Below are 20,291 nucleotides of genomic sequence, written 5' to 3'. Positions count from 1 at the left end.
CACTCTGTATTCTCAAGGTGACCTCAGATTCATGGCAATCCTCCTACCTCTGATTCCTGAATGCTGGGATTAAAGGTGTGCACCACCACGTCTGGCTTATGTGGCTTTTTTTTGCTTTTGGTGTTTGTTTTGTAGAATTGGGACCTTCAGCATTCAGTGAACAAAAGCTAGCAGTTTGTATCTCATCTTCATGGATGGTTTCCTTTATCTTTCCTGACCCTCTTGGTCTCTTCTGACTTGTTTTGATTTGAAGTCTGATTTATCAGGAATAAGGATCTTTACTCCTGCTGGTTTCCAGCTTCTGTTGGCTTAGTAGGTGGATTTTCATCCTTTGATACTCAGTTTTTTGACATCTTTGCTAGCTAAGTGTATTTCTTGATTTTTTTTAAGTCCAATCCATTAATGTCTTTATGTTTGTATGTTGATGCCATTTACATGTAAGGTTATTATTGGAAGGGATAAGCTGTTTCTTACCACGTTGTTTGGAGAGGTTCTGTTTGGCTGCTTTACTGGTATTTCTTGTCCTCCTCCATGTTATTTCCAAGCCTGGCCTGCTTGCTGTGCTGGACTAGATTCTTCCCCTTGTGGTTCTTTGTTCCTCTGTTCTTTTCAGGAAGTGCATTCTTTCATGAGTAGTGCATTCTTTTGTGAGTTGCTACGGATGTGCTGGCTTTCCCTCCCCTTGTGTAGTGTTCCTTTAAAATTGTCTGCAGCACTGGCTCGAATGTCATGATTTGCCTTAATTTGTGTTTGCCTCGAAATTTCCCTATTTCCCCATCCTTCTTAACGATGATAACTTTTCTGCATATGGCACTTGTGGTGGGCAGTTGTTTACTTTCAGGACTTGAATTATGTCATTTCATGTACTTATGTCTAATGAAAGTGCTGACTTTACTCTGATATTCTGCCTTCAGTATGGGAGCTTGAGTTTTCCCCTTCCACCTGTTGGTACTGATTCCTTACTTAACATTTTTGACATTGTGACTGTGATGTTGCATAGAGGTTCCCCAAGCCATGTCAATTTGGGGTTCTAAATGCCTCTTGGTTTTGAATGTCAATGTCCTTTATCTCTAGGGGTGGGGAATTTCCTAGGAATAATTTAATTAAATAATTAGCCAATTCATTTTGATTAACCTTACTTCCTTTTTTCTAGTCATGGAATATTTGGAATGGCTTCTTTAATGAGTCCAGACTCCTTAGAAGTATTGGGCAAATCCACTATTTTTTTCTTTATATATTATAATTGCATTATTGTCTCAACTTTGTCTCCTAGCCCTGAAGTTCATTCTTATGTTTCACCCTATTTTTCTGGTCCTGATGTTTCTGGTGCATTTTTTTTTAATGATTTTTTTTTCCTTTCATTCCAGAATTTGTCTGCTTCATTTTTTAGCATTTAATTTCCATGCTATCCTTTCTTCCATATTTATGACTTTGTCTTCAATTCCACTAGGTCTTTAATTTGTTTTGGAGACTGCCTTGTCGTGGTCTTCAGTAGAGTTCCTCCCTTCAGTCATCTGCTCTTTTGAGTGTATAGTCATTGATCCCTTTAAAGTCTGACTCTGAATTCTTTCTCAGACATTTTGGCTATTTCGGTGTTTTTGCCTTCCTTTCTAGAGTAGTTGAGAGGTGGAGAATGAGTCATGATGGGTTGTCCCATATTATTTGTGTTTATTTGTTTTGTTTTGCAAAAATGTTGGGTTACATGCATCTTCCAGTTTTTTTTTTTTTTCATTTTGTTTATTTGCAAGGAGAGAGAGAGAAAGAGGAGACAAACAGAGAGAGAATGGGCACACCAGGGCCTCTAGCTACTGCAAACAAACTACAGATGCATGTGTCCCTTGTGCATCTGGCTTATGTGGGTCCTGGGGAATCAAACGTGGGTCCTTTGGCTTCACAGGCACATGCCTTAAACGCTAAGCCATTTCTCCAACCCTAACTTCCAGGTTTAACTCTGTCCTTTTCTACCTCTGTTTGATTGATTATTCTCTTTTATGTGAACCCTCATAGAGGGCTGTCTGTACTGGAAATTATATCTGCTCTAATTATCTAGGGGCATTTGCTGTGGTGTCACAGGCCTGAATTGACTGGAAATCTTGCTTCAGCCTAGCTGAAGGAAACCCTTTTGTGTTACACTTGTGTGTCTCCATTAAGGTGCAGAGACAGTGGTGGTGGGATATGGGTTGAAGAAGATGTGGTTTATAGAATTTTCTTTAGAGCAAATAATGGTATCAGAATTTAAGTGGTGAAATGAGAAAGGAAGGGAGAAAGGAGGAAAGATGGTGTAACATATGAGTAAAAAGGAAAGTAGATGGATCACAAGTATGAGAAGTAGTGGGGATACTGTTACAGATGTTGAAATGTACAAAGAAGATTTTTGTTGAGGCAAGGTCTCACTCTAGCCCAGGCTGCAATTCACTGTATAGCCCAAGCTAGCTTATAACTGATGGCAATCCTCTTACCTGTCCCAAGTGCTGGAAATATAGCCGTAAGCTGCCATGCCTGGTGAAAAGAGTATTTTTGTAGGTGTAGAAAAGTAATGGATAGTCATGAATGTCTGTTCTGGCGAGACAGAGGCTAAAACATAGTAGCTTAACAATGTACAAAATTGCTTGTAATAAAAAGTAATCAGCTAGGAAAACAAATTACTGAAGTGTTTCTTAAAGAGGCAAAAACAAAACATAAATCATAAAACAAAAAGAAGGTGGTAGCCTGAAATGTAAGGTACCAATCTGAATTTTTCCCCTCACTGTGATGCTGTCATCCCTCCCTCCACTAGGATCGCCACCCCCCCCCCCTTTTTTAAATCAGTTCTAGCTGGAAGGGCGAGGGACTGCTGAGCTCAGCAGTTCAGTCAAATTCTGCCTGTGTGACCTTTCAGAAGAGGACTTCCTGCCAGGGTATCCTGGGGTGGTTCTCCCCCAACTCAACTCAGCCAGATCAAATCTTTCCCCCTGTGAGTTCAAGAGAGTGAACTTGCCACTGGCCGGGCTTTCTGTGCCTCAGGCTCTGAAAGCATGTGGCAGTCCCTCCCACCGAGTACCTTCAGCTCAGGGCTGAATCCATCCCGGGGCCGTCCCTGGTCGCGGGACCCTGCGCTGGCCGGGCGGGAGTTGCGCGCTTTGGCCGGCTTCCTCAGCTCGCTGTTCTCCTCAGCTCGCTGTTCTCCTCAGCTCGCTGTTCTCCTCAGCTCGCTGTTCGCCGTCACACTTTGGGGCTGACCCGGTGCTAGCACTCTGCACGGATCTTCTCTCAGCTGCCTGAGCCGCAGCTGCGCGGAGTTCACTTCCGGACATGATGCCAGCGTGGTAGCCGGAGCGATCTCCACTGAGCTTGGTGGCCGCTGTCAGGACAAGGGCAGGGACAGCGGCGGCTGCCGCACCAGTGGTAGCCGCGGCACCAGCCGCTGGGGCAGCCCATGGCTGAGCTGGCCTCAGCAGGCAGTCTCTGGGGCTGAAGGTTTCTTTGTGATAGAAGATCCCTGGTGATGTGGCTTCTGTCGGCAGTTCACTGGAGGAGGCGTTTATTGGGGACCAGAAGGGGGCCTGTGCTGGCCGCCAGTACACCAAGCAGCTGCTACAGCAGCGGGTCCTGAGGTGGATCATCGAGAAGGTTTGGCGATAGAACCGGTGCTTGTCAGCCACTGAGTTGTGGGGGGAGAAGTGTGATTAGGGCTTCCTGCCGCCATGGGCCTTCTGCTTCCCTAACTGGAATCATCCGCTTGCTTAGGCGTGGCTTCTACTCCACTGCTTAATCCCAAAGCTCATCATCTTGATTCTTTCTTAAATAATTTTACAGAGTTAGTTTCCTTATGTTGCATAGCAAATTTTAAAAAAACTTATCTATTTGCATGTGAGAGTGCTTGTGTGTGTGTGCACACGTATGTGCACATGCGCATGTTTGCACCCCCATGTACCAGGTTTACATGCTGCTGCAAATGAACACCAGATGCGTGGACAACTTTCTGCATCCTGCTTACCTAGATGGCTTCGGAATTGAACTCTGGGGCCAACAAGATTTATAGACAAACACATTTAGCTGCTGAGCATCTTCTCAGCCCTGTGCATATCACATGTTGTGCGTTTCCCATTTCCCTTTTTCTTCTTCCTCTACCCTTGGCCTTCCCCTCGCCATAGCTTCCTTTCTGCTTTCTTACTATGTTTTTGATGATATTCGGCCCTTCCCATGGACTCTTGTTCCTCTGTGGAAAATCTTGATTCTTTGTATTATAAAGATTAGTTTATAGGATATGGGCTAGGTAGTCCTAGGATAGCTGTTCACAGGCTTCAGAGTGGAGAACCCACTAGCTGCTCCGTCCTCGGGGCTGGATTCCTCAGTAGTTCCTATCTGGCACTGAAAGCGTGTAGAATTCCTGAAGAGCAGTGGTCTTCAGTCCACATTGGAAGGCTGATGAAGCTGGGTTCCAGTGCTTGATAAGGGTAGCAGCAATGGGGCAGCTGTTTTGCACCAACAAGTAGAACAGGCCACCAAGACCCAGCAGTGAGTAGCCAGAGAAAAGGCTCTGTGTTCTCTTGGAGCTTCTTTATAGATAGTCCACCACTGGAGGGGCACTGTCACTGGGAGAAGGTCTTCCCTATTCCAGCAATCCTTCCTTGCAAAACCTTCACAGACATGCCCAAGAGGTGTGTGGGTTATTTGACTCCTCATCTGTTTAAATTGACAACTATCACACTGCTTAAGATGTGGTCTAACCTGTTTGACCGCCATGATGTCAGCATCTGTGGGCTGTCCCTGGGGACATGTCCACAGGCGGTTGTTTTTGTGCACAAAACCCTCAGTTCAGGCACTCTCCTTTTAAGTCAGTTTGGATTGTCACAAACCAGAATCTTCCATGGGTGTGGACAGGGGAAGACTCAATAGGTGTCAGAGAAAAAAAAAGAACACTTGGGAATTGCGCTAGAGAACATTCATATGATATTCTAGCAAAGAGTGGCCCATGTCCTGGGAACTTGATACTGACCTTAAAAGTAACAGTCTAGGAAATAGGAAGATGGCTTAGTGGTTTAAGGCATTTGCTTGTAAAGCCTGCTCGCCCTGGTACAATTACCAAATCTCCCATGGAAGCCAGATGCCAAAAGTGTTGCAAGTATTATTGTTCATTTGCAGTGGCTAGAGGCCCTGTTGTATCTAAATGCACACACACACACACACACACACACAAATAAGTAAATAAAAAATTAAAAATAATGTACTAATTTCTTTGGTGGAGGAAATAGCAAATAGCAAGACAGCATAACATTCAGGTTATAGCATAATTAATGCTCTTCTTCAGATCTAAAGTAAGAGAGTAAAAAGAAGAAAAATATGAAGTTTAGTTAGCAAAGGTGTGAACAATTTTGAAGTTCCACACAAGGGCAAACAAATAATTTTTTTATTTACATGTCTGTGTGCATGTGTGTGTATGCACACACATGCCAAGGTCTCTTGCCACTGCAAACAAATGTTTATCTAACATTTTGTGAGTGGCCAGGGAGCTAAACCTAGGCAAGTGTTTTAACCACTTTACCATCTCCATAGCTCCTGTTTTCATATTTTTATGTTTTTGATCATGCTCCGCCTCTCTGTTGCCCTCGTTTTTAAAATCTCCCCCACCCTTTCACAACCCTCATATATCCCCTTTTAATTTCCATTCTTGCCTCTATCTTCCACATATGAAAAAAATTTGTAATTATTTTAGTAGGACTGGCTTATTTCACTTAACAGGATGACCTCTAGTTTCATCAGTTTTCTTATAAACATGTTTATTATTCTTCATTGCTGTATATCAAGTATATAGATTATATTTTCCCTATGTATTCGTATGTTAATGGGCACCCAGACTGGTTCTATAACTTGGCTATTGTGTATAGTGCCAAGTTAAATGTGGATAGGTGCATACCTCTATAGTGCTGACTTTTATTTTCTGAAGGATATTTATTTGTTTTCGTGGCACCGTGTCCCACCAGGGACGGCCCCCCAGGCCATGCAGCCCCCATCTCTCAGCACCCTGCAGGTTACCTCTAAGTAGTCACCATTGTTCTTGAAACTATTGAGCTGTTGGTTGTCTAATTCTCGTTGTCCGGGTGTTGACTCACACCTCAACTACCGCACCCCACCTCTGTTAGGAACCAGGTTACCCCCCCACACTCTGCCTGCCCCTCTCCGGCTCTCCTCCTCCCCTCCCCTCTGCTCCCCTCCTACACCCTGGCCCCTGGCCCTGACCCTGGCCACACAGCAGCTCTGGAGAAGATAACATGGCCCATGGCCCGGCGGAACATGCTGCAACAAGAACATTGATTTTATTTTATTTTTTTCTCATTTTTTCGAGGTAGGGTCTTGCTCTAGCTCAGGCTGACCTGAAATTCACTATGTAGTCTCAGGGTGGCCTCGAACTCATGGCAGTCCTCCTACCTCTGCTGGGATTAAAGGCATGTGCCACTATTGCACCTGTTGGCTCATTTGGCCTAGCTGGCCAAATACAAGGCTTGCGGTGTCCACTGTTGAGTAGCTTCACTGGAGATTTCTGTCTCTCCCATTGAACTGCATGCAGCATGGCTTTTTCCAGCTTTCTGTCAGCTGGTCTACATGGAGGAGGTTTTCAGCTCAGTTCCAGCAGGATTTCTCAGTGGCCTTGCAGCCCAAGTATGTGGAGTCTTCAGCAGTAGGGTCTTACCATCTATTCCTGGTGGAAAACCAAGGCCCTTGGCAATGGCCTGTCATGTTTTGGGGGCATCCTCAGTACTCATATAAAGCCACATGCTCAGACTGGTACATAATCTGAGGTTCATTTGCAATGGCAAGAGGCCCTGATTTGTCCTCCTACTTTCTCCCTCCCTCCTTTCCCCCTCTCTCCCACCGTCTCTCTCTTTCTCTCTCACATCAAAAAATAAAAATATGGTCATGGAAAATGCTAATAAAAATTTAAAAAAATAAAATTAAAAATAGGGGATGGAGAGATAGCTTGGTGGTTAAGCGCTTTCCTGTGAAGCCTAAGGACCCTGGTTCGAGGCTCGATTCCCCAGGACCCACACTGGCCAGATGCACAAGGGGGCACACACGTCTGGAGTTTGTTTGCAGTGACTGGAAGCCCTGGCGTGCCCATTCTCTCTCTCTCACTATCTTTTTCTCTCTCCTCCTCTCTGTCACTCTCAAATAAATTTAAATAAATAAATAAATAAAAATATTTTTTAAAAATACCTACAAAATAAATTCAAGAAGACACTGAGAAATGAAAAGACATCCCATGTTCATGAATTGAAAGAATCCATAGTATGAAAATGGCAATCTAACCAAAAGCAATTTAAAGATTTAATGTAATCTGTCAAATTTCCAATCTTATTCTTTTTTTAAAGTTTGTTTTTTATTTTTTATTTGTTTACTGGACATAGAGAAAGAGGAGAAAGAGAGAGAGAGAGGGCATGGCAGGATCTCTAGCCACTGCAAATGAACTTCAGATGCATGTGCCACCTTGTGCATCTGGCTTACGTGGGACCTGGAGAATTGAGCCTAGGTCCTTAGGTTTTGGAGATAAGTTCCTTAACCACTAAGCCATCTCTCCAGGCCCCTCCAATGATATTCTTCACTAAAATAGAAAACAATCTTAATATTTACATGTAATTACAAAAAAAAAAGTCTTCAAATAGTCAAAGCAATGATGAGCAACAAAAATATGGCTGGTGTTTCTTCTACACCTGATTTTAAGATCTATTACAGCCAGGCATGGTGACAAACACCTTTAATCCCAGCACTTGGGAGGCAGAGGTAGGAGCACTGCCAGGAGTTGGAGGGCACCCTGAGACTACATAGTGAATTCCAGGTCAGCCTGGGCTAGAACTCCAAAAACAAAACAAACAAAAAAAAAAAATTACAGAGCCACAAGAACAAAAACAGAAAAGTTGATCAATGGAACAGAATAGAGGACTCAGATGTAGAGCCAGGTACCTATAGCCAACCTATTTTTGACAAAAGAATTTACTGGAGAAAGAATATCCTATTTTAATAAGTGGTGCTGGGGAAACTGAGTATCTATATGCTGAAGGATGAAAATAGATCCAAATCTCTCTCCATGTACAAGAATCTACTACAAATGGATCAAACACCTAAATATCAGTCCTGAAACTCTGAAACAGCTAGAGGAAAAAGCTGGGAAAGTACTTCTACAACATATAAGCATAGACAAAGACTTTCTGGAATAGAACTCTCGTCACTCAGGAAGTAAGACCACTAATCAACCATTGGGACCACACGAAATTAAAAGGCTTTTGTACAACAAAGGACTCTGAATGGAGCAAAGAAGCAATCTACAGAATGAGAGAAAATATTTGCTAGCTATACATCTGATTGAGGATTAATATCTAGGATATAGAAAGTACTCAAAAAACTAAATAATGATAAATCAAACAACCCAATCAAAAAATGGGCTATAAGACAGAACAGAGAATTCTCAAAAGAGGAAAGATAAGTAGCCATTAAGCATCTAAAAATCTACATCCTTGGCTATCACAGAAATGCAAATTAAAACTACTTTGAGATCCCATCTCACTCCTGTCAGAATGGCTATCATTGAGAAATCAAATGACAGTAAATGATGGGGAGGGTATGGGGAAAAAGGAATGCTTCTCCATTGTTGGTGGAAATGTAAACTGGTACAACGATTGTGGAAATCAGTGTGGAAGTTCCTGAGACTCCTAAAAATAGATTTACTATAGGAGGACCCTGCTATACTACTCCTTGACATAGACCTTAAGGATCTACACCCAACTATAGAGATATTTAATCATATTTATTGTTGCTTTGTTGACAAGAGCTAGGAAATAGGACCAATCTAGATGTGTCAACTGATGAAAGGATAATGAAGACATGGTATATTTACATAATGAAGCTTTATTCAGATGTAAACAAAAATAATGAAATTTCCAGGGAAATGGATGGATCTGGAAAAGATGATAGTGACTGTTTTAGTTACATTCTAGTTGCAAGGATAAAGGTCCCCAAATACAGCTGATGGGAGGAAAGTTTTTATTTGGCTTGTAGCCTCAGGGGAAGCTTCATGGTATAGGTACAATATGGCTGGAGCAGAGGCTGGATATTACCTCTGCCGCAGCAGGTGCCATGTCTGTTATGAGGAAACCTACTGTGCTCTGATTGGATGTGAGGCCTGCATGTGGCTTTATATGAGTACTGAGGAATTGAACCCTGGCAAACAGATTTTGTAAGCAAGAGCCTTTAGTTGCTGAGCCATCTCACCAGCCCTCTTGGATGTTTTAAAGTTTTTTTTTTAATTTTATTTATTTATTTATTTGAGAGCAACAGACAGAGAGAAAGACAGATAGAGGGGGAGAGAGAATGGGCGCGCCAGGGCTTCCAGCCTCTGCAAACGAACTCCAGACGCATGCGCCCCCTTGTGCATCTGGCTAAGGTGGGACCTGGGGAACCAAGCCTCGAACCGGGGTCCTTAGGCTTCACAGGCAAGTGCTTAACCGCTAAGCCATCTCTCCAGCCCTGTTTTAAAGTTTTCATTGTGGAGATCCTTTATTTCCTTGGTTAAGTTTATTCTAAGGTATTATTTAAATATTTTATTTATTTATTTGACAGAGAAAGAGGGAGGGAGGGAGAGAGGGAGAGAAAGAGAGAAAAAAAAATGAGAATGGACACACCAGGGCCTCCAGCCATTGCAAACAAACTCCAGATGCATACACCCCCTTGTGCATCTGGTTAACATGGGTCCTGGGGAACTGAACTAGGGTCCTTTGGCTTTGCAGGCAAATGCCTTAACCACTAAGCCATCCCTCCAGCCTTAAGGTAGTTTTTTTTAGGCAATTGTTTTCATGATTTCATAGTCAGCATGTTTATTATTGGTATTTAGAAAGGCTACTTATTTCTTTGTGTTAATGTCATCTCCTGTTACTTTGCTGAAAGCATTTATTGTCTCCAGTAGTGTTCTAAGGATCTCTTATGTATAGAATCATATCATCTGCAAACAACAATTTAACTTTTTTCTATTTGTATAATTTCTATTTATCTTTTTGATTATTTGGGCAGGTGTCTCTTGTATTATTTCTGTAGTTAAACCTTCTAGAACTATAGTAAATAAAAGCATAGAAAATGACCACCTGTGGCTTTTCCTAATTTTAGTGGTAATGCTTATAGTTTTTCCCATTTAGTATACTGTTGACTATAGTAGGTTTGTCATAGATAGCCTTTACATTTTCTTGGGTTTTTTTGTTTTTGTTTGTTTGTTTGTTTTTTAAAATTTTATTTATTTATTTATTTGAGAGTGACAGACACAGAGAGAAAGACAGATAGAGAGAGAGAGAGAGAATGGGCGCGCCAGGGCTTCCAGCCTCTGCAAACGAACTCCAGATGCGTGTGCCCCCTTGTGCATCTGGCTAACGTGGGACCTGGGGAACCGAGCCTCGAACCGGGGTCCTTAGGCTTCACAGGCAAGCGCTTAACCGCTAAGCCATCTCTCCAGCCCCATTTTCTTGTTTTTGCTGGGTGTGGTGACACACATCTTTATAAGAGAGGTTGTGAGGGGCTAGAGAGACTGCTTAGCAGTTAAGGTGCTTGCCTGAAAAGCAAAAGGATCTGGGTTCATTCCCCAATACTCATGTAAGCCAGATGCACAAGGTGGTATATGCATCTGGAGTTCTTTGTGGCAGCTGGAGGTCCTGGTGTGCCCATTCTCTCTCAAAAATAAATAAATAAAATAAAATATTAAAAAGAGAGAGAGTGTGTGTTGGCATGCCAGCACCTCTGCCCACTGTAATTAAACTCCAGAAACATGTGCTACCTTGTGCATCTGGCTTATGTGGGATCTGGAGAGTCAAACATGAGTACTTAGACTTTGCAGACAAGTGTCTTAACCTGAGTTATCCCACAGTTATGGGTAGGAGGAAATGTCTCTATGTATCATGACCCAACATGTGGCTCTGACTTTCTTTCTGACCCCTCTTCCACAAAATTTCCTTGAGCCATGTTGGGTTCATTTTGGGTCTGCTTCAGTGATGAGGTGTTGGGAGTCTCTGGGTATCTGATTTGGTAGGAGTTGATTGTTCCCTGTGTCGATCTCCTTCACCCTTGTGCTGGTACCAGGTTCACCAAGAAAACAGTACCGTTGCTTGTTCTGCCAATTATTCTTAGTTTCAGCCGGGGTCCTTTTGATGTATGATGGGGTACTTCTCTCCTTAGGATCTGCGTCTGTCTGAAAAATAGAAGCAGATTCTCCAAAGGAGAGTAAACTTAGCACCAGATAAATGGGATAACCCTTATTTTTTAAAATTTTATTTGATGATTTATTTTTTTCAAATTTTTTATTAACTTCCATGATTATAAAAAATATTCCATGGTAATACCCTCCGTCCCCGACCCTTATTTTTTTAGAGAGAATTTAATAGGTGTAGGCCCCCTTGTAGCCCACAATTGGTGGTAGGTTGATAATGGAGAGCGGGATCATGTTTGGATATGGTTCTAACATGTTCCCAGCTCCAGCTATGGGTTCCATTCCACTGAGTGGATCAGTGAGCAAAATCAAGAGCAGCTGGTTTCCCACCATGGCTGTGTGCCACTATTGCACTTGTGTGAGCATCACAACAGGTCAGGAGGAAACTCAGGGTCACGCTGTCTCCCTGGTAAAAGGGTGTACAATAGAAACTGTGTTTTAGAGTATCATACGGGTCTGGTTTCTTTGTTAACTTTCTTCTACCACAGCCAGACTGTAGGAATTACCAAATGGTTGCTGCATCTCCTGTGCAGCTACATTTCTATTCTTGCATCTGTTGCCAGTACATCAATGTATGGAGTGTTCTCTCACATCAGTCTTTTTGGTGTCAAATTGTTAGTGAGATGCTTTTTGATTTGCCTGAGCTGTAGAATTGCCTATTCTTATTAAAGACAAGTTCTGCTAAGTGTAATAGCACCAGAGTATATAGGATATGTTTGTGAACTGCTGTTATTTATAGTAATGATGTCCAAGGATGTGGTGTGAATGTCTTAGTCAATTTCACCCCAAAATTAGGCCTACAATGAGATTTTTAATAAGATTACTGTCTTTGGAGCCTCAAGTAAAATGAAAAAGTAGTGATTTTCAAAGTTGTTGACAGTGTCCACGCATATGTGGAATATATTTTGATCCTCTCTCATCCTTTTCTTGTCCCCCTTCCCCATTCCCTTCTCAGGGAACCCATCTTGCCTCCATCCAGTCCCTCTACCCCTTTGATGTATTTTATTTTCATTGTTCACTATCCTGATATCATGTTGATGTGCCCAATTGTGAAGCCAGCAATGGCTAGTCATGAATGTAGTAGCCACCATGTGTCCAGAATACAGAATTCTGAACCACTCCTCCCATCCTCTAGTCCTTACATTCTTCCTTTCTCCTCCTCTTCAATGTTCCCTGAGCCTTGGTAGCTGTGATTGAGATGTCTTTTTTAATGCTGACCATTTATCTATCACTTCTTCTCAGCATTTTCAGGATTCTTGAGTCTCCCCATTCATTACTGCCATCTTAGAAAAGAATTGCTCTGACCAGAAGTCAGATCAGTACTACTATGTAAGCATTAATCAAGTATTTAGGAAGTGCTTTGATGAGCACAAATATCTATTAGCCAGCAACAGTAGTAGCTTCCACCTATGGTCTATGGCCTTGCAATCCATAAGCTTTAGATGAGGTTTTCAGTGGAATTTCTCTGGTTGATCAGGCTCAGATCCAATCAGAGAGCAGTTGGATACCTCCTTAGTAGTCATGCCACTAGAATATCTTGGCTGGCTGGCTTATTGTACAGCTCACTAGATCTACTGCTGGTTAAAACTTCTGATGACTTTTATCTCCCAGCATTTTGCTCACTGCTTTCCAGCCCTGTATGGCTTCTGGCTCAGTTCTGGCTTGATTTTTGAGTCCTACATATGAAGCATGTGGGTCTTCAGCAAGAGATTCTTACCACTAAGTTACAGGTATTTTAAAAATATTTTATTTGTTTATTGGCGGTAGATGAGAGAGAGGTAGAGAGAATGGGCATGCCAAGGAACCCAGCCACTGCAAAGGAATTCTAGATGCATGTGCCACCTTGTGCATCTGTCTTACATGGGTTCTGGGGAATTGAACCTGGGTCCTTAGGCTTTGTAAGCAAGTGCCTTAACTGCTAATCCATCTCTCCAGCCTATAGATATTTTTTAATGCCACTGATTTTGAGCCATTGAACAAAATGAATTGTTACAGGAATCAGTGTCATTTGAGGGCATGATGGTAAACTCAGCCAGGAGGAGTGGCAGTGCCTGAGCCCTGCTCAGAGGACACCATGTAGTGAAGTGGTATTGGAGAACTGACCACCATGTAATGCCCTCTGGAGCATATTTTCTTCTTTCTAAAAGAATTGTCAATAGATGTGGACCCTTTATGAAAGCTCACATTACTTACCAGGCTTTGGGCTAAGAGGCCTTAGGCAGTCAAGACCTCTAAATCAGTAGCATAGTGTTTGTGTCATTCATGTCCCACTGAAGACCTTACATGAGTCCCTTCATTTGCTGCTCATCCTTCCCACCCTTGGACACTCCAAAAGCTTTGGCTATCAGTCCATAAATACCCTGAAATTTTCATTTACAGGTTACTGCATTACCAAGCCTGAGGTGATACTCAAGTTGGAGCAAGGAGAGAAACTGTAGTCTTTAGGGGACAAAGTCGTAAACCACAAGCACCCAGGTGAGTGACCATTGACAGAGAGAGTCTGGGATGCTTCAACATGAATGGTGGGGAGAAGAGGTTAGTCAGCTTTCTGTAAGTATAATAAAATACATGAGATAATTAACTTATGAAGAGATAAGGTTTATTTTGGCTCATAGTTCTAGAGGCTCCAGTTTAAGGTGAAGTAATCCCATGGTTTGGACTCTGGTGAGAGCAGCACATCATAGAAATGCCATGGTGGTGCAAACCCCCATACCTCATGAGCCAGGGAGTAGACAGACAGAGAGAGAGACATACAGAGAAAGAGAGAGGGGTGGGGGAAGAGGTAGAGAGGGAGAGGGGGAGAGGGGAGAAGCCTGAGACTCCTTGCTTATACAGTTGTAATAACCTGGGGACCTCCCGCAAGACTCCAGCTCTCAAAAAAAAACTCCATTTTGCACTAATGCCATCCTGGGAATCAAGCTAGCTATATTATCTACCTGTATTCTCACTTATATACCAAAAAATTCCTTTTAAAGGATATATATTTTATTTGTAAGGATAGAGAAAATGAGGGAGCATGATGTCAGGGCCTCTTGCCCCTGCAAATGAACTCTAGATGCATGTGCCTATACCATTTTGTGCATCTGGCTTTATATAGACAGTAGAGAATCAAACTTGGGCCAGCAGGCTTTGTAAGCAAGTACCTTTCTTTATTAACTGAGCTGTCTGTCTATTCAGTCCATGTGGCCCTAGATTGCTGTTGTTCCATGATCTCTCTTTCTGAGTCTCTTTTCTCTCTAGTGCACATACTTGTTCTGTATATTTGTGTTCATACATGTCTCTGTATATTGCTACATATATAATCATTCACTATTCAATTTCATGTTTGCAATATTTTTTCTTCATTTGGTCTTAAACAAATTTTTATGACAAAGAGAGAGAATTGGCATACCAGGGCCTCTAGCCCCTGCAACAGAAGTTCAGACATGTGTGCCATCTGGTGGGCATGTGTAACTTTGTGTGGAGGTGCCACCATGTGTGTCTAGCTTACATGGATTCTGGGGAGTTGAACCTGGGTCCTTAGGCTTTGCAGGCAAATGCCTTAACCAGTAAGCAATCTTTCCAGCCCTGTTTTATCTTTTTTTAAAACATGTTTTTATTTATTTGAGAGAGAGAGAATGGGTGCAGTAGGTCCTCCAGCCACTGCAAATGAACTCCAGACATATGTACCACTTTGTGCATCTGGCTTATGTGGGGGCAATCAAATTTGGGGCCTTTGACTTTGCAAGTAAGTGCCTTAACTGCTAAGCCATCTCTCCAGCTCTTGTTTTGTCTTTTTATTCATATATATAATGTGTTTTGTATATTTTGATCTTATTCCCCCATTATTCTGTCATATCTCTTACTCTCCCCTAAACACCCTTATTATTCCACATCAATTTTCATCTTTCATGATTTTTTTCTCTTAAGTCATTGAATTAAATTAGGATTGCTTTCATGATCATGAGTAGATTGTTTTCTGTGGAATAGTCAGCTTCCAGTGGCTACACCACTGATGAATTTGATGACCACTGTCTGCCATTAGCTGCCGGGGGAGATCTGGGGTCTTGGGTGTCATTTTCCCATCAATGATAAAAGTATTGTCAGGCTCTGTCTTGTGTTGGAAACCTCAGCTGCTGTGAGTTCATGATTATAATGGCTTAGTCATGTCCAAAGGGAAGCATTTCACAGCCTCTTGCCCTATCTTCTAGTTCTTACATTCTTTCTTCTCCCTTTTCTGTGAGGTCTCTGTGACATGGTGGGGATGGAGTAGATGTCCTCTTTGAGACTCAGCACACAGTAGTCACTTATACTCAGCAGTTTTGCCAGCTATTCATCTCTGCATTAACCACCACCCATTGTAGTAAGAAAGTTTTTGATCAAGGATTCAAGCAGTACTAATCTATGGGAACAGATATAGATATTTAAAAGGCAGTTTGACAGGCTACCTGTTGAGCATAACCACAGAAATAGGTTCCTCTGTACTGTACAGGTCCTATGTTCCTAGTCATAATGTTTTGGCCAGGTTAACAGTACTAGGCATAAGATCCCTTCTGTGATATAGGTGTACCTCAAATCCAATGAGAAAGTAGTTGGTTACTTCAATAACATTCATACCACTCACAGTTGTGCCAGTGGGCATATCTGTTCTGGAAGGTTGGCTGTGGAATACACAGGGTCCAAAGCTGGGTAGGACCTTGATGGCTTTTCTCCCCAAGCAGCTTGTATAGCCCACTCTGGTGAAAAGAAAACCAGGCAGCACTGATGGAGTTCCCATTCAGTTCAGCTTTGTTACTCATGTCCTGTAACTGAAATGATGGTGTCTTCAGCAGTAGGAACTTATCATCTAGTTTTAGTGTGCAACCAAGAGCATTGGGAATAGCCTATATTGTTTTAGGCACTCTGTAGCCTCCCTGACCATCAATTCAGTGGGTGTATCTCATCCCTGGCACTGGAATTTATTGTTAAGAACTGGTGGCTTTTGGGAACCACCAACATAGGGGATCTTTTTCCAGACACTTTTAAGAAATTGTATTTTAATTGGCTTACCAAGTAGTAGGGTACCATATTGCTCATTCATATATCTTTTGTTTTGGTTCATCCTTCCATTACCTCCCCTCAATCCCAAATCCATCCCTGTTTAAACTTTTCCTTCCATAGACAGGTGTGGTGGCACACGCCTTTAATCCCAGCACTTGGGAGGCAGAGGTAGGAGGCCATGAATTCAAGGCCACCCTGAGACTACAGAGTGAATTCCAGGTCAGCCTGGGCTAGAGTGAGACCCTACCTTGAAAAAACAAAAAACAACAAAAAAAACACTTTTCCTTCCTACTGTTTCCCACCTTCTACTTTCATGTCCCTTGTGGTCTACTATCCTCCCACAAAATGTCCCCCAGGGCCCTTTTCTTGCATCTTGGCCTATACTCTAATTTAAAACTACTCATCTAGAAATTCAAACTAGACTCCACATATGAGAGAGAACGTGTAGCATTCATGTTTCTGAGCCTTTGTTAACCTCACACAAGCATGGCCTTTTCCAGTTCCATTCAGTTTCCTGCAAATTTCATTTTCTTTACAGCACAATAATCTATTGTGTCTATGTGCCACATCTTTATGATCCTATCAGTTAATGGCATCTACGTAGATTCAGTTTTCTAGCTATTATGAATAGAGCAGCAATAAATATGGCTGAGCAAGTATCTCTAGCGTACAGTGCCTTTAGAGTATATGCTCAGGAGTGGTATAGCTAAGTCATAAGGTCATTCTATTTTAAGCTCTTTGAGAACCCTGCACACTGATTTCCAAATGAATGATGGTGCTACCTTGCATTCCTACCAACAGTGAATAAGTACCTCTCTTTCCCTACACCCTTGCATTTGTTGTCATTTTATTTTATTTTTTTTTGTTTATTATTCTTTATTTGAGAGAGACAGATAGAAAGAGGCAGAGAGATCGAGTGAATGAGCGTGAATGGGTACACCAGGGCCTCCAGCCACTGCAAATGTACTCCAAATGTACGTACCACCTGTACATCTGGCTTATATGGGCCCTGGGGACTTGAGCCTTGAACCGAGGTCCTTAGTCTTCATAGGCAAGTGCTTAACTGCTAACCCATCTGTCCAACCCATCATTTTTTTTATTCCAGTCATTATTACATAGAGAGATTGAATGTCAAATTAGTTTTAATTTGCATTTCCCTGATAGCGAAGGACATTGAACACTTGTAAATATAATTTATTTGTCCATTTGTATTTCTTTCAGTTTTTTTTGAGAACTCTCAGTTCCATTACCCATTTTTATTAGGTTGTTTCTTTTCTTGATGTTTAGATTTTGAGTTCCTAATATCTGTGCTATAGCTATTAATAATCTGTCAGATGTGTACTTAGCCCAGGTTTTCCCCTATTATGTAGTTTGCCTCTTCACTAGAAAGACTTTCTGTGCTAGAAATCTAAGTTACAAGCTTTAAGAAAACACCTGAGTCTACTGGGGGGCATACATTCAAACTACCACACAGGTCCTCTGTGGTAAGGGACGATTAGCTCTTTGTTCAGCCTCTGTGGAACCACTGGATGAGTTTGATTTTCATTTGGCCTGGGGGTGTTAGGTTTTGCCATAAAAGGTTTCTGTTCTTTTACACCTCATTTCAGACAATTCTTTTTCTGTCTGTCCCTGCTGTCAGCTCCACAGCACATAATATAGAAGAAAGCAGGGGGAAAAAATGCCTGAAATCTCCCATTGTGTCATGTATTGAGTCCTGAAGTCCACTTTCTTTCATAGGCTTGTTAGTATTTCTTTTTACATGGAGGTCCAAGGATTTTTTTTATTGTAAGATGGAGGGCCTGGAAAGAAAAGGGCCTACTCTGTGTTGGCTACTACTGAAAATCATAACTTTTTAATTATTTATTTTATTATTTTTTATTATTTGAGAGAGAGAATGGGCATTCCAGGGCCTTCATCCATTGTGAATGAACTCCAGGCACATGCGCCCCCTTGTGCACATGTGCAACATTGTGTGCTTACATCACTGTGTGGCTATGCGGGACCTAGAGATTTGAACATGAGTTCTTAGGCTTTGCAGGCAAGTGCCTTGATGGCTAAGCCATTTCTCCAGCTCCATGCCTGTTGTTTTGACATGGGGGCCTGTTGGTATGGTTTAGCTGTTAGAGGCATGTGCTTGCAATGCCTGCCAACCAGTGTTCTCTTCCCCACTGTTTACATGAAGACAGATGCACAAAGTGGTACATGCATTTGCATACACCTGGAGTTTGTTTGTATTGGTAAGTGACCATGGCATGCTCATTCATTCTCATTTTCTCTGTCTCTCCCTTTCTCTATTCACAAACAAGTGAAAAGTTATTAAAAACAATAGAAAAAGTATATGGATGAGAAAAGAAAGGGATGCTTGTCTGTGTGTGTCTGTGTGTGTTGTGTATTGGAAACATGATCAGGGACAGTAGAACAAAATATATAACTGGGCTGGAGAGATGGCTCAGCAGTTAAAGGCACTTGCCTGTAAAGTCTGACCATCCTGGCCTACTTCTCCAGTACCCAAGTAAAGCCACATGTACAACAAGGCACATGCATTGGGATTTCCTTTCCAGTGGCAAGAGGCCCTGGAGCACCCATACCTCTCTCTCTCTCTCTCTGTCTGCCCACTCTGTAAAATAAAGAAATAAAATATTTTTAAAAGGAAAAAGACAAATATTAAAATATACAACAAAGTTCTTATAGCTAAGAAGTATAAGGGACATGTGCGTGTGTGTGTGTGTGTGTGTGTGTGTGTGTGTGTGTGTGTGTGTAGAGGGTACTGCAAAGTTGATTTCCACAATGAGGGAGGCCCAGAACAACAAGTAGAGTCATTGTGGCAAATGATATTCATTGAGGGTATCACATCAAGTTAAAAAGGACAGAAAGTTTCAGAGAAAATATTGAATCTGGAAATAGCTTCAAACTTTCCTCTCTGCAATGTTCCCTGAGCCTTGGTGGGTCTGTTAGCAGTCTGATATAGTACTGAGTTATCTGTAGCCTCTGGTTTTGGGCTTTGATGTGTTTTGACTAACCACAGTGTTTGTCACCATTTCCTTGGAGTTGGTTGTCAAGCTAGCAGTGAGAGCAGTGCCTTTGTCACTGCTTCCTTTGCAACTTTCTACTGAACCTGAGTAGCTGTGATATAGGTGGCACATCTCCTGGTAGATAGTTGGGTATCTTTACTTGTTATATTGACAGATCTTGTATCTCCTTATTATTCTTTGCTATCTGTCAAATAAAACAGATTTTCCAACCAAGAGAGAGAGCAGCTTTGATTAAGGGGGATATGCATAGTAATTTAAGAGACTTTTTACAATTTGTATCAATTTAGAGAGAGAGGGGGGGGGAGGGAGAGGGAGAGGGAGAGAGAGAGAGAGAGAGAGAGAGAGAGAGAGAGAGAGAGAGAGAGAGAGAGAGAGAATGAGAATGAAAATGAGAATATGGGCATGCCAGGGCATCCAGCCACTGCAAACAAACTCCAGACATATGTGCTACCATGTGTATCTGGCTTATGTGGTTACTGAGGAATCAAACCTGGGTCCTCAGGCTTCACAGGCAAGTGCCTACACTGCCAAGCTGTTTCTCCAGCCTTTGAGAGTCTTCTTATCCCATTCTACTTATCCAGAGTGCTGTATAACTTAAAACTTTAATGGACTCAACTCCTGAATAAAAAGAAACAAGTTAACAGGTTGGATCAGAGAAATAGATGCATCCATTTGTTGTCTATAAGAAACTTAGCTTACCATTAAGGATGGGCATCACCTCAGTGTGAAAGGATGACAGAAAATGATTTTCCAATCAAATGGAAAAAAAGAAACAGACATAGCTATAGTAATATTTGACCAAAAAAGACTTCAAAAGTAATCAAAAGAGATAAAGACCACTTCTCACTCTTTAAGGAAATGATTCAACAAGAGGATTTTAACAATCTTTTTTTTTTTTTCAGTTTCCACCTTTAATTTCCACTACTGTACTTTCTTAACAAGCATACAAAATATCAAACTTCTCTTTAGAAAAAGTGCCGTTCTTTGATATCCTTTACACAAAAACAGTCTGAGCCTGTGGC

Source organism: Jaculus jaculus, chromosome 2 (genome assembly GCF_020740685.1).
Source record: "Jaculus jaculus isolate mJacJac1 chromosome 2, mJacJac1.mat.Y.cur, whole genome shotgun sequence".
Classification (NCBI taxonomy): domain Eukaryota; kingdom Metazoa; phylum Chordata; class Mammalia; order Rodentia; family Dipodidae; genus Jaculus; species Jaculus jaculus.
This window is presented reverse-complemented; position numbering follows the sequence as displayed.